Source organism: Gambusia affinis, linkage group LG18 (assembly GCF_019740435.1).
Source record: "Gambusia affinis linkage group LG18, SWU_Gaff_1.0, whole genome shotgun sequence".
Classification (NCBI taxonomy): domain Eukaryota; kingdom Metazoa; phylum Chordata; class Actinopteri; order Cyprinodontiformes; family Poeciliidae; genus Gambusia; species Gambusia affinis.
The window spans coordinates 16,991,519-17,001,822 of NC_057885.1; the positions used below are offsets into that span (position 1 = coordinate 16,991,519).

Here is a 10,304-nt window from a genome sequence, read left to right on the forward strand (position 1 = left end):
GCACTTCTGCAGAGGTTAATATTTATAGTTATCTTCACTATAATCTGCATAAAGCAGCATTGTGCTGAGATATTTCATCTTCCTAAGATGTGTTTTTGTTCCAACATTTTAGATATGCTCCACAAAAAAAAAATCTGCAAATAGTCGAATTTACCCACAAATAATGTGGAGTTAGTTTCCACTCATCGAGTCACCGGATTCCTGTTATAATGAAGCTAATTCCCTTTCATTGGTTGCTCATTTAATTTTGATACACGGATGTGAGTTAAAGATATAAAGTTAGTAGTTTTCACAGATCCGATGCCGTCGGCTTTTGGACGTTAGTTTAAAAACAGTGCTACCTTAACAGGAGCGATGCTTTAGGCAGATTTAGTTTCCTCATCATGACTCTCTGTGCTTTTTGTGGCCAGATACATTTCTCTTAAGTTGGAGAGGGAAAAAAGTATTAATGGGTGTGGGAGGGGCAGCAGCAGACTTAGACATGCTGGGGGACTGAACATTTTAAGATGTTTGTACACTTTCATACTGATAATCAGCCCACTCTTAGCATGTAGTGAAATATTTTTGAATAAAACCGACGGTGGGTTACAGAGTGTTCCTTTTCTGTCTGTGAAACCCGGAGCTACTCCGCAGAGATAATCAATAAAATCCCACTTTTATGGGATTATATAAACCACTCTGTACCTGGTTGACCTGTTATTCTTTTAATTGACCAATACGTCAACATATAAAAATGCAAGTCATAACAAGATGTTAACATAATTCGCAACAGAGTCGGACATAATTTTGAAACGAAAGACAAACGTCGACCAATAGAGTGATTTGCTAAAATGGGGAACATTAAAATGTAGGGATTTCACGGCACTTAGTTTACTTTTTTGGAGTTTTAGACTTTTTGTGAAAAGCTGAATAAGTTCGCAGTGTGATAATTTTCTGATTTTTGCCTCTATCAAACATCCTGCAGCACATTTTGTGAGTTCATCTCTACATGCAGAAATGCTAAATTATTAAATTCTCTCGTCTTTAAGTTTTATTACAGCTGCCTGAATTTACTTGTACCAACTTGGCTGCCAAAGTGTTCATGCGTGGGTTTCAAATTGCTAATCAAAAGGGAAAAAAAGAAAAAAGAAAGAAAGTTTCAAACAGCAGCATGTTGGAGCCATTTATCTTCCCCTCTTGTCTTGCTCTTTTCCCTTTTAACCTGGCAGTAGCGTACTGTTGCATAAACAATGGTCTGGACAACCACCTTCAGGCTATTGTGGCCCTCCGCTGGGCTGAACTCTGGCCAAGTGGATGTTGTGGCAGGAGACCGCCTCGCAGGCGAGCGCGCAGGCCAACCAGAGGCGTCCGTTCCTGTAGGCGAGCCCCCAGTGGACGGCGGCGGAGGATATTACACTGTGACGGCCCCTGGATCGTGTGTGTGTGTGTGTGTGTGTGTGTGTGAGGGGAACGTGACTTTGAAATTTAAACAGCCTGGGAGGGGGACGGCTTGGCCCCGACAAGCAAAATAATCCCATCCCTGCAAATGTCAAACTAAAATTGAAACCCAAGCCACCTTTTTCTCCTTTTTTTTTTTTTTGGACTTGTACGTGTGTGTGCAGCTTGTGTGATTTCACATGCTGCTTGTGTTTAGTATTTATAATGAGGTGTTGCAAAATGCACGCTCTCCGCATATCTTTCTCGGCTCTCGTACCACCTGTATAAACAACAGAGCTGTTGCGAAACGGTTCCAAGAAAAGGCTCTTCCCGGGCTTGTTGTCAGAATGAGGTCAGCGAACACACTACTCTTTTCTCCCTCGGTCTCTCCTTTCCCTCCTTCTCTCTGTCCTCTCAGAGCACCGGAGGAAGAAGCTCACTGGAGCGTCCCGGAGACACTTCTGCATCTTTTTATTTGCTCCAATTTGCCGAAATCTACAGACATTTCGCGTCCCAGCAGGCACAGGCCGATTGTGCAATAATGCAAATGCTGTAGCAGTCCGTACAAAAACAATGGGGGAGATTCGACACGGGAACACCTTGTGTGTTTTTTGCAACGAGCCGCAGCGTGAAATCATTTGACACCCCGCCGATCAGCCGAGGCCGTCCCGGGACACAAAAGCGAGCTTCTGAGACGTAAAGGAGTTCCCGTGTATCGTATGTTTTAGAGTCGAGGAAGCGGCCCATCTCCCTCCCAGCAGCGCTGGTGGTGGACCGCGTCGTGTCTGGAACACTGAAACAGGATCTCCAGAGAGGAGCACAAAATGGGGGCTTTGTGTCCAAGATTTGTCCAGACAAAGCCAGATAAGGAAATCTAACAAGGGGTTGAGCAGGGAGCTGTCTCTTTGTGACTCTGTGAGAAAAAAAAAAAAAAATGTAGCCTTTAATGTAAGCTATGCATAACCATCAGTAATTATAATAATGCAGATAGCAGTAATAAAGACAAGATTAATTTGGTTGGACAGTGTTGTTTTTACAGTAGACTCAGATTTTTGGGGGGCCTTCAGAATCACATAATTCTCCGTTGACATCTGCAAATGTTAACCTTTCAGATGGGAACTCTGAGCAGAGTCAGCGATGGCCACTTTTGCATTCTTAAAACTGGGAATGTTTTAGTACAAGCCTGCACTCCTGATGAGACTTGTCCACACAACCTGCAAAACTATCTGGAGAAACAGCTTATCGCGTTTTACAAGTGCCCCCGTTCGCGGCAGGATGGCCTCTGCTCTTCCTCGTTGAAAGAAATCCAAAATGACCAAAAATGATCTCAGTGCCTGAAATGAGCTTCCTCCTTACAGTGGCTGGACTCTACGGCGAGGAACTCCGTCATCTGGGCGGAGTTTGGAGTCGTCTGAGATGTTTTGAGTGTCTCAGTAGGGGGAGACTCAAGGGAGAGATAGGAAGACCTTTAGATCCTGTAGAATGAGCTGGAACGAGAAGGATCTTTGATAATCATGTTTAAAAACGTCTTTTTAAACCTTTAAGTCCTAAATTGAGCACAGGCGATGCAGGCAAATTTGCAGTACCGTAATTCTGCCACACTGCGCTATCTGAAATATTCCAGCCATTTCTGAAAGTGGAGACGTTGCGCTTTCCAAGCAATATCGGGTTATTATGGTAATTTCACCCCCACCGTAGCAGGAAGTGAAGTTAACATGAGGAGCGCTCTTTTAGTAGACGGTAAATTGTGAAAATAACTTGCTAGATATTGAAAGTTCCAGTTATTATGGATAAATGGACAAATATATGTTTAGTCACAGGACATTTAAAGAACTGTGTAGAATTAAAATAAGCAAAAATATCCATTATATCCGTTTGCATTTGGGACATAAAAGGTTAATAAAGCTATTTTTCATCAATGCAATCACAATTTTTACTTTAGTTTTAGGCTTTAGAATAAAGAAAAACATAAAACCTAAAATACAAGTTTGTTTTTTTTCTATTTGAACTATTTTGAAACCACAGGAAAAACTGCTAACCCCAACCGTCACCATGCGTGCCTTCAGATCCCCCGTTTGCAGACGCCAAGTCAAAAATATGTTCCAAAGTTTCTGTTTGCAGATGCTCCTCTAAGCTGAAGATTTTCTGCTGATGATGAGCTCTCACAGCTGTAAATAACCTTCTGTCAGCGAGACTTGTTATATTTCAACATCTTTTACAGTAGCAGCAAGCCGTCCTGGGTGGAAACAGCATCGTGCAGGTCAGCGGAGAACTCCGAGAGCACTGCGAGGACGAGCAACACTCGCCCTCGCTTGTTTGCAGTCAGCATTCCCACAATATCTCCCTTGCTGGTCTGTCGTAAAAAATATTAACAAGACAGGAGGATAAGTGTGGGAAAATCATGGAAAAGTCTCCTCAAAAAGCTCAGTGCAGATGCTTCGGACATTTCTGTTCTCACACGGCGCTGCTCCGGAACATTCCTGAAACATTTTATCACTGCAGCACATGTGTGAAAATCGCTTTAGTCAGTAAAATTTTTCCCCTCTTGCGATAGAGGTTAAGGGTTAAGCAGTAATTATCTAGATTTATGATATCAAAGGATTTTTTTTGCCCTTAAAGGAGAATACCTTGTTTAAATCCGCTTCCTTGTCGAAATTTGGTCACTTCTGCCCCCAAAAAAGACAAAATATGGTGACTTTAATCTGATTTTTGAGGCATTAAAGTGGTCGTTCTGATGCTAAAATCCATGTTTTAGCAACATTTGAAGATCCTGCTATCAGTAGGAACATATCTGGATATTCATGTGGAGATATCTATTTATAAGAAGTAAAAACATATTTCTTTTTTTTGCCATGCAACTGAATGGTGGGTGAAAGCGAAGGTGTTTGGTGCACAGATGGCAGAACAATTTCAACAGCTAAAAGCGTCGAATTTTCACAGAACCTCCTCCACACGTTCTTGCTTTATTTAACACGTGGCTTGCCCATTTGAACCGAGTGGTTAAGTGAACACCCTGATTACAGCCGTGGCCTGACAGAGCCTAATTCTCTTAAGAGTAATAATAACTCCCATATATGTCCGCTCATAACTGTGACGGGCCCCTGAGGCTGCATTTGTCTGCCTAACGGCCTCTGCGGAGTGGGTTCTCTGCACGGGACCACATGTGTCTGCAGACCAGAAAACCCTGAAGCCATTACTTGTGAAATTGAAAGCAGGAACCAGTAACAGCAGCAGAAAGAGACTGAGCTTTTGGAGGAGAGCAGAGCAGAGGAGGGAGTATCGAAGAAAAGCCCCTGTCAGATGGTGGTACTCAAGCTGACTTGTTGACTGCAGCAGGCTGCAGATGATTTAGGTCTACTCGTCATTTCGGCGACCCCTCCCTGTCACGACCTCTCGGTGATGACGCTCGGCGACGACTCACCGTTTGAAACTTGTTATTGCGTCTGCATGTGTGTCTGGTTATGGCCAAGGAGAGCCTTCAATTTCATGGATGCTGTGATCATTCAGAAAATGCTGTGCAGTTATGAAGGATTTAGAGAGTGTAAAATAGAAAAATTGTGGAATTTTTTGTGCATTTTTTCCTACTGTGAGAGTAACAGTGCTGTCAATAACACAAGGTTCTGACATTCTCAAGTCTTTAAAAACCCTTCAAAATTACTAAATTGGATTCAAATGATTTCAAGATCTGAATAAAAGTTTTTAAACACTTTTTCTGTTCTGCTTTCTGCTATTACATCGTCTCAATATATTTCTAAATATGAACAAACAAGATCGTTGTCTCTTTTGACTCCACCAGAATGGTGTAATTTTTTTTATTGGTTGTACCACCACAACAACTGATTTTAGCCAGAGATCCCACCCTGACTAGCAAAAACATCAGAATCTCTTAAAGAGACAGTAACCCTCGACTGAGAGGAACACAATGCACCAGTTTAGAAATAAACCCAATCTGCAGGAACATTGAAAAGTGTGAATTATGCCTTTAATGCATCCTTTAAAATATAGTGCAAGTGGTTTCAACCGGACCATCCATGCATTGATCCATCTTTATGTCCGTTCTTCCAACTTCCCATTCATCCAACCATATTTAAAGCCTGAGAACTGCAGAAATATCAGCCATAAACATGTACTTTACTGTTAAGTTTTACTCTATAAGAAGACAAAATATGGATTTTGATTGTCAACTTTTTAAATCAAGGATGTATTTCAACCTTGATTAATATTGAACTACTTGCGTTAAAGTAAAACAATCATCCTTCCAGCCCAGATTTGCTGCCGGCCTGCTACACTTTTCCGTTTTCCTTCAACTCTCCGCGTTGCTGTTAGCAGGAACCAAATGCATCTATTGCATTAGTTCGTGTTATTTTTTTACTTGCCTCACACATGATGAATTGTGATTGTCAGTAATTTATGTGCCGCACGTGACAACTTATAGAAAATATGCTTCTTTTTTTTTCAGACAGCTGGTTGGTTTTAATAGTGATCAGTTGCCTGTTTTTGTATATATGTACATGTGCGTCCAGGTTTTACTGTATATTTGTCATCTGTTCTGAATTTTCCTCCACAGTGACTCACTTGGAACAAGCTAATGCCTCTGGTTTTAAGTATGATCTCAATGCAGTGCATGTTAAAAGGGGGTCGCTTTCTCATATCGCTGCCTTAAAGGTGGGGCTCAGCACTGTTGTTGGGCGTTTATTTCTTTATTTGGTCGGGCGGCGGGTGTTTCCCCGGATAAGGGCCCGTGGAGAAGACTTATCTTCAAGCGCGCGTCTGTCATCTGCTGCTGCAGACAGAGCGCTCTTTCATTCGCTCTGGTGAAAGAGGGTTCATACAGATTTAAGGGCCAGCATTGTTTGTGCTCTGCGATGTTTAATCACTTTTGCTTGGACACCATATTAAAAACTTGGGCTCTGGATGGGTAGAGAGGCTCTTCGTCGAAAACAATTGGGTGTTCTCTACAAAAACGGGGAGAGAAAAGAAGCACCGCCGCCGTCTCACAGGGTGGGTGGCGAGGACAAAGGCACACCGTCGGGGTGAAGCCAAGAAACAGATCAGATCGGATAAGATCCTGGACGTTAGTTGCTGATATTGAATTTTGTACTTTTAAAATGTTCCTGCTTTAAACCCTCTAAGAGGTCCTGCAGCTTTGTCTCCAGTTTCTCATGTTTTATTTACTTTAAAGAGTAAGATGGTGGCTTATTGCTACTTAACTTTCCCACACTGCCTCCCTTCCCCTTGCACTTTATTTCACTTTAGCCACTGATTACGCATAGTGTTTACATATTCCATAGAGCTCTGCGACAGAGATAAACCTCTCCTGATGCTTATCCCCTGGCCACAATGTGGAAACCACTAAGATCTAATGTAAACCAAACGACGCAGCTGCCCTTTCATGTCTCAAGTGCCAGTTTGACTTGCTGAGCGAGATTTTCTTGAGGACTTGGACCTAAGTGATATTAGTAACCGTAACTCTAAGGCCGTCAAGTTTTCTTCCGTCTTTTAGTAACCTTGGAGAGCCGTATTTATGAGTCTTTTCTCATAAAGTCACTGCTTGTGTGAGATGCATTCTTGGTCGGCTTTGTCATTTGAGAAACGTTAACGTAAAGCAGTGGGAGTGACTATATCTGATATGAAATGTGATTAACGAACCCTGCATCGGCGCTCCCCATAAATTCGGTTGTAGGATTATACTGAGGGCTGCGCTCGGAGGACTCCTTGGCATTAATTGGCCCGACTCTCCCGTGGCTAAGAGTATTGCTCTCACTCTACTCAGCAGACTGCGGTTTGTGTGTGTTATCACTCTTGAGGTCCTTCGCAGTAAATGTGTCACAGGCAAATTGCATCGGTCTAATAATACCCTCGCATCGTCTCACGTTGCAGAGCTTCTTGGGCTCCGGGCTCTCAGGACTCGCTCCTGGAAAAGTCCCTGCAGTCAGCAGTGAAGTTCAACTCCTGAAACTAAAAATGCTTTGAAATGTTTCCACTGCGGTACCCGGTGTGAACAAAAGGTAAAGAAGAGAATCCCTAGTTGCTCATCTCCTTCAGTGCGGTTTGTACCTCAGTCCTTTCGATTTGTGCTTCACAGTGAAGGTCGGGCAAAAAATATTTTATGGTTACCCTTTTAATACTAAACAGTGCGAGCTGCTTTGCAAAAATGCGCATGAATGCAAGTTTTTGCTTTCTTAAACTAGTTACACACGAAAAATGTCTACTTTGAAATATTTTTTTATTTTGGTGAGTTATCTTTCCTTGTCATTGAATAAAAGCAATAATAATAAAAGTCTTAACTAAAAATATGTTGCTGTCATGCCAATCAGTATAGTATTTGGTTTGACATATGACTTTTGGCATTAGTGTTGGTTTTTGTTGAAAGCAAAGGCACCACTAAGTAAGAAGTGACTTGCATTAACCATAAAGCACTAATCATAAACATAGTTTCTGCTAATGCCAATTTCTATTAGCAAACCCTTATGAAAGATGGGAAGTGACGACCCCTTATCAAACCAAAATAACTGTCAGCAACCAACTTTATTACCCCAAAAACATCTGTTATAAAATGACAGAAATGGTGAAGAGTTGAAATTGCCTGAACTACTTATTATTACCTTTTATTTAAACCAACACAATGTGTTTCTGTTGGAGCTCTGTAAAAAAAAAAATTGTCAACATCACATAGTCATCAGCATACAATACAATTTGTTTTTGATTCTAAAGCAACATGAAAATCAGAAGTATTTCATTTGAGTAGAATAGTTGTAATATATGTTTACTAAGAGTTTAATGGATATTTTTTACATTATTTCTTAAGATATCAAAGGTCAGCCGTATGAAACATCCTGAGGCAGTTGGCTCTGTTTGATACTTGAAAGAAGTCAAGAATGACAAAACTGGACAAGTACAAAAAGACACAAGGTTGAAATTACCTGAGAATTACTTCTAAGTAAACAGACGCAGAGTGTTTTTGTCAGAGTTCCAATTTTTATTTATTTTTGTCAACAACAACTAGTCATCAACAAGTTTTTAAGCAGTGTTAAAAGAGTACTTTAGGTACTACTGTAGAATACATAAAACTAGATGCTGTGTTAGCGGGTATTATACTTCTTAAAGTAGGTCAACAATAACAACAAACATTGCATCAAACCAGATGTTATTCTCCTTTACTGACTAGGTTTTGTCTTTTTTGGGCGCTAAAGAAGCCCAACAAACCAGCCAGTCCAGATTTTTTGACTACAAATATTTGTGTAGACACTATCTTAGTTTAGCTAAACATCTATAAACAAAAATAAATAATAAAAATGGTGCAGTTTCTTTAATAGCTGCAGTAGTTTTCAATCCAACAGAAAACCAATTTACTCATCAAACTAGAGGTTTCTAATCTGTCTAATATTCATTTAATTTGAAACAACGTGTATTCAATAAAAGGTATTATATTGATGCATTTACAAACATGAAATAAATGGAAGTTTCTAGCGTTGGCGTATTTAATAAAGAGTATTCATGACTTGACCTGCCACCGGTCAGAACCGGTTAATGGAGTTGTGTATCACTAGTTGAAATCTGACAATAGAATGCTATGGGTAGCATATTAATTATTTTCTTTTTTAAATGCAGCGCCCAAAAATGTCCATTTTTAAAGGAGGTCAGGTCACCAAACATCGTCCCCTATACTAGGCATTCATCTGCAAACGGTAGAAATAGAGCAAAGTGTCTGATGAACGGGATGAAATATCTTTGGTATTTCCAGCTAGACAGAAAGTGAACCACTGCAGAGCGTTTACTGGAAGGAGGCTCATAGTTGGGATGCATAACCAACTAGCAATGCAAACACTTTCCGATTAAGCAAACAAAAAAAAGGGGGTGGGGGGAGTAAAGGGTTCAAACAATCATTACGGGAACTGATATCCTCTTTTAAAAAGATGTGCTCTGTCAGGTTGAGCCGGTTCGTTTTCTGTTTTGACTGTTGTTGTGTATTTTTTTGTTTTTTTTTCAGTAACAGATCCACGCAGCTTTGACAGACTCATGGCCTGTTATTGAGCTCCAAGAAGCTAAAAGTAATCCACCAAGCTGGAGCTCATCCCTCTTAATTTGTTTGCCCGCTTTACATCCACTGAGATGTTCTCCAGCTCAATCTAAGCCATCACGTTGACAACCCCAAGCGGCGTCTAATGCTCCGATTGATTCTGCTCGATAGCTGCTTTGATGCTGCTCTTTTATTATGTCGGACGCGGCGGTATTTTTCCCCGCCGCCTCTTGTCCATAAAAGAGTCTCCAATAGTGTAAAAGCAGAAAGTTGCACTCTGAAGCTTGGCCTCTTGGGCAGCGCTTTTGTAACCGGCGAGGCACTTCGTCTGGTGTTCGTTTGGAAATTAACCAAGATGTTTTAACAATGGCAAACCCGTTTCCTTCAATCCGCTGCGTTAAATCACATCTCGAGGTTATTTGTCTGAAAGCAGGTCTAATTTGTTGTAAAGCAGAGCAGTTGTTCTGTTTTACGAGGCGCTAATGACCTGCCAATTCAAGAGCAAAGGCAGAGTGACCAGTTCATTATGTCTAGTGTTTACTACCTGTTGCCCTTTGACCCCTGTTTGAAGCACAATGCTGATTGTTGTTTTAGCCTTTAGAGTGTTTGATTCTTTTCTGCCATCTTGGCTCTGAAGTGGCGGTTTAGCATGACAGCTGCTGATCTGATGAGATCCACAGAGTGAGGGCAAGATAACAGCCAGGGTTTGGCTTCTGTCCTGTTTGTAGATAAAAAGCACGCGCCTCTTAAAGGTCTGGGCTTTATGACTCAGCGCCTCTGGCACAAACTCAACATTAGGAAGACTCTGTGTGCTTGCAGAGATGCACATTGTCCCGCAGAAGTATGCATGCCGCAAGTGAATTATCAC

The 10,304-nt window shown here is 41.3% G+C and overlaps 1 protein-coding gene across 10 annotated transcripts in view; it reads left to right on the forward strand.

The window, feature by feature from the left end:
- The window catches only part of LOC122820399 (nuclear factor 1 B-type-like), an 88,204-nt gene that overhangs the window by 23,670 nt on the left and 54,230 nt on the right, over window positions 1-10,304 (forward strand). The gene's annotated exons all lie outside the window — the stretch shown is intronic.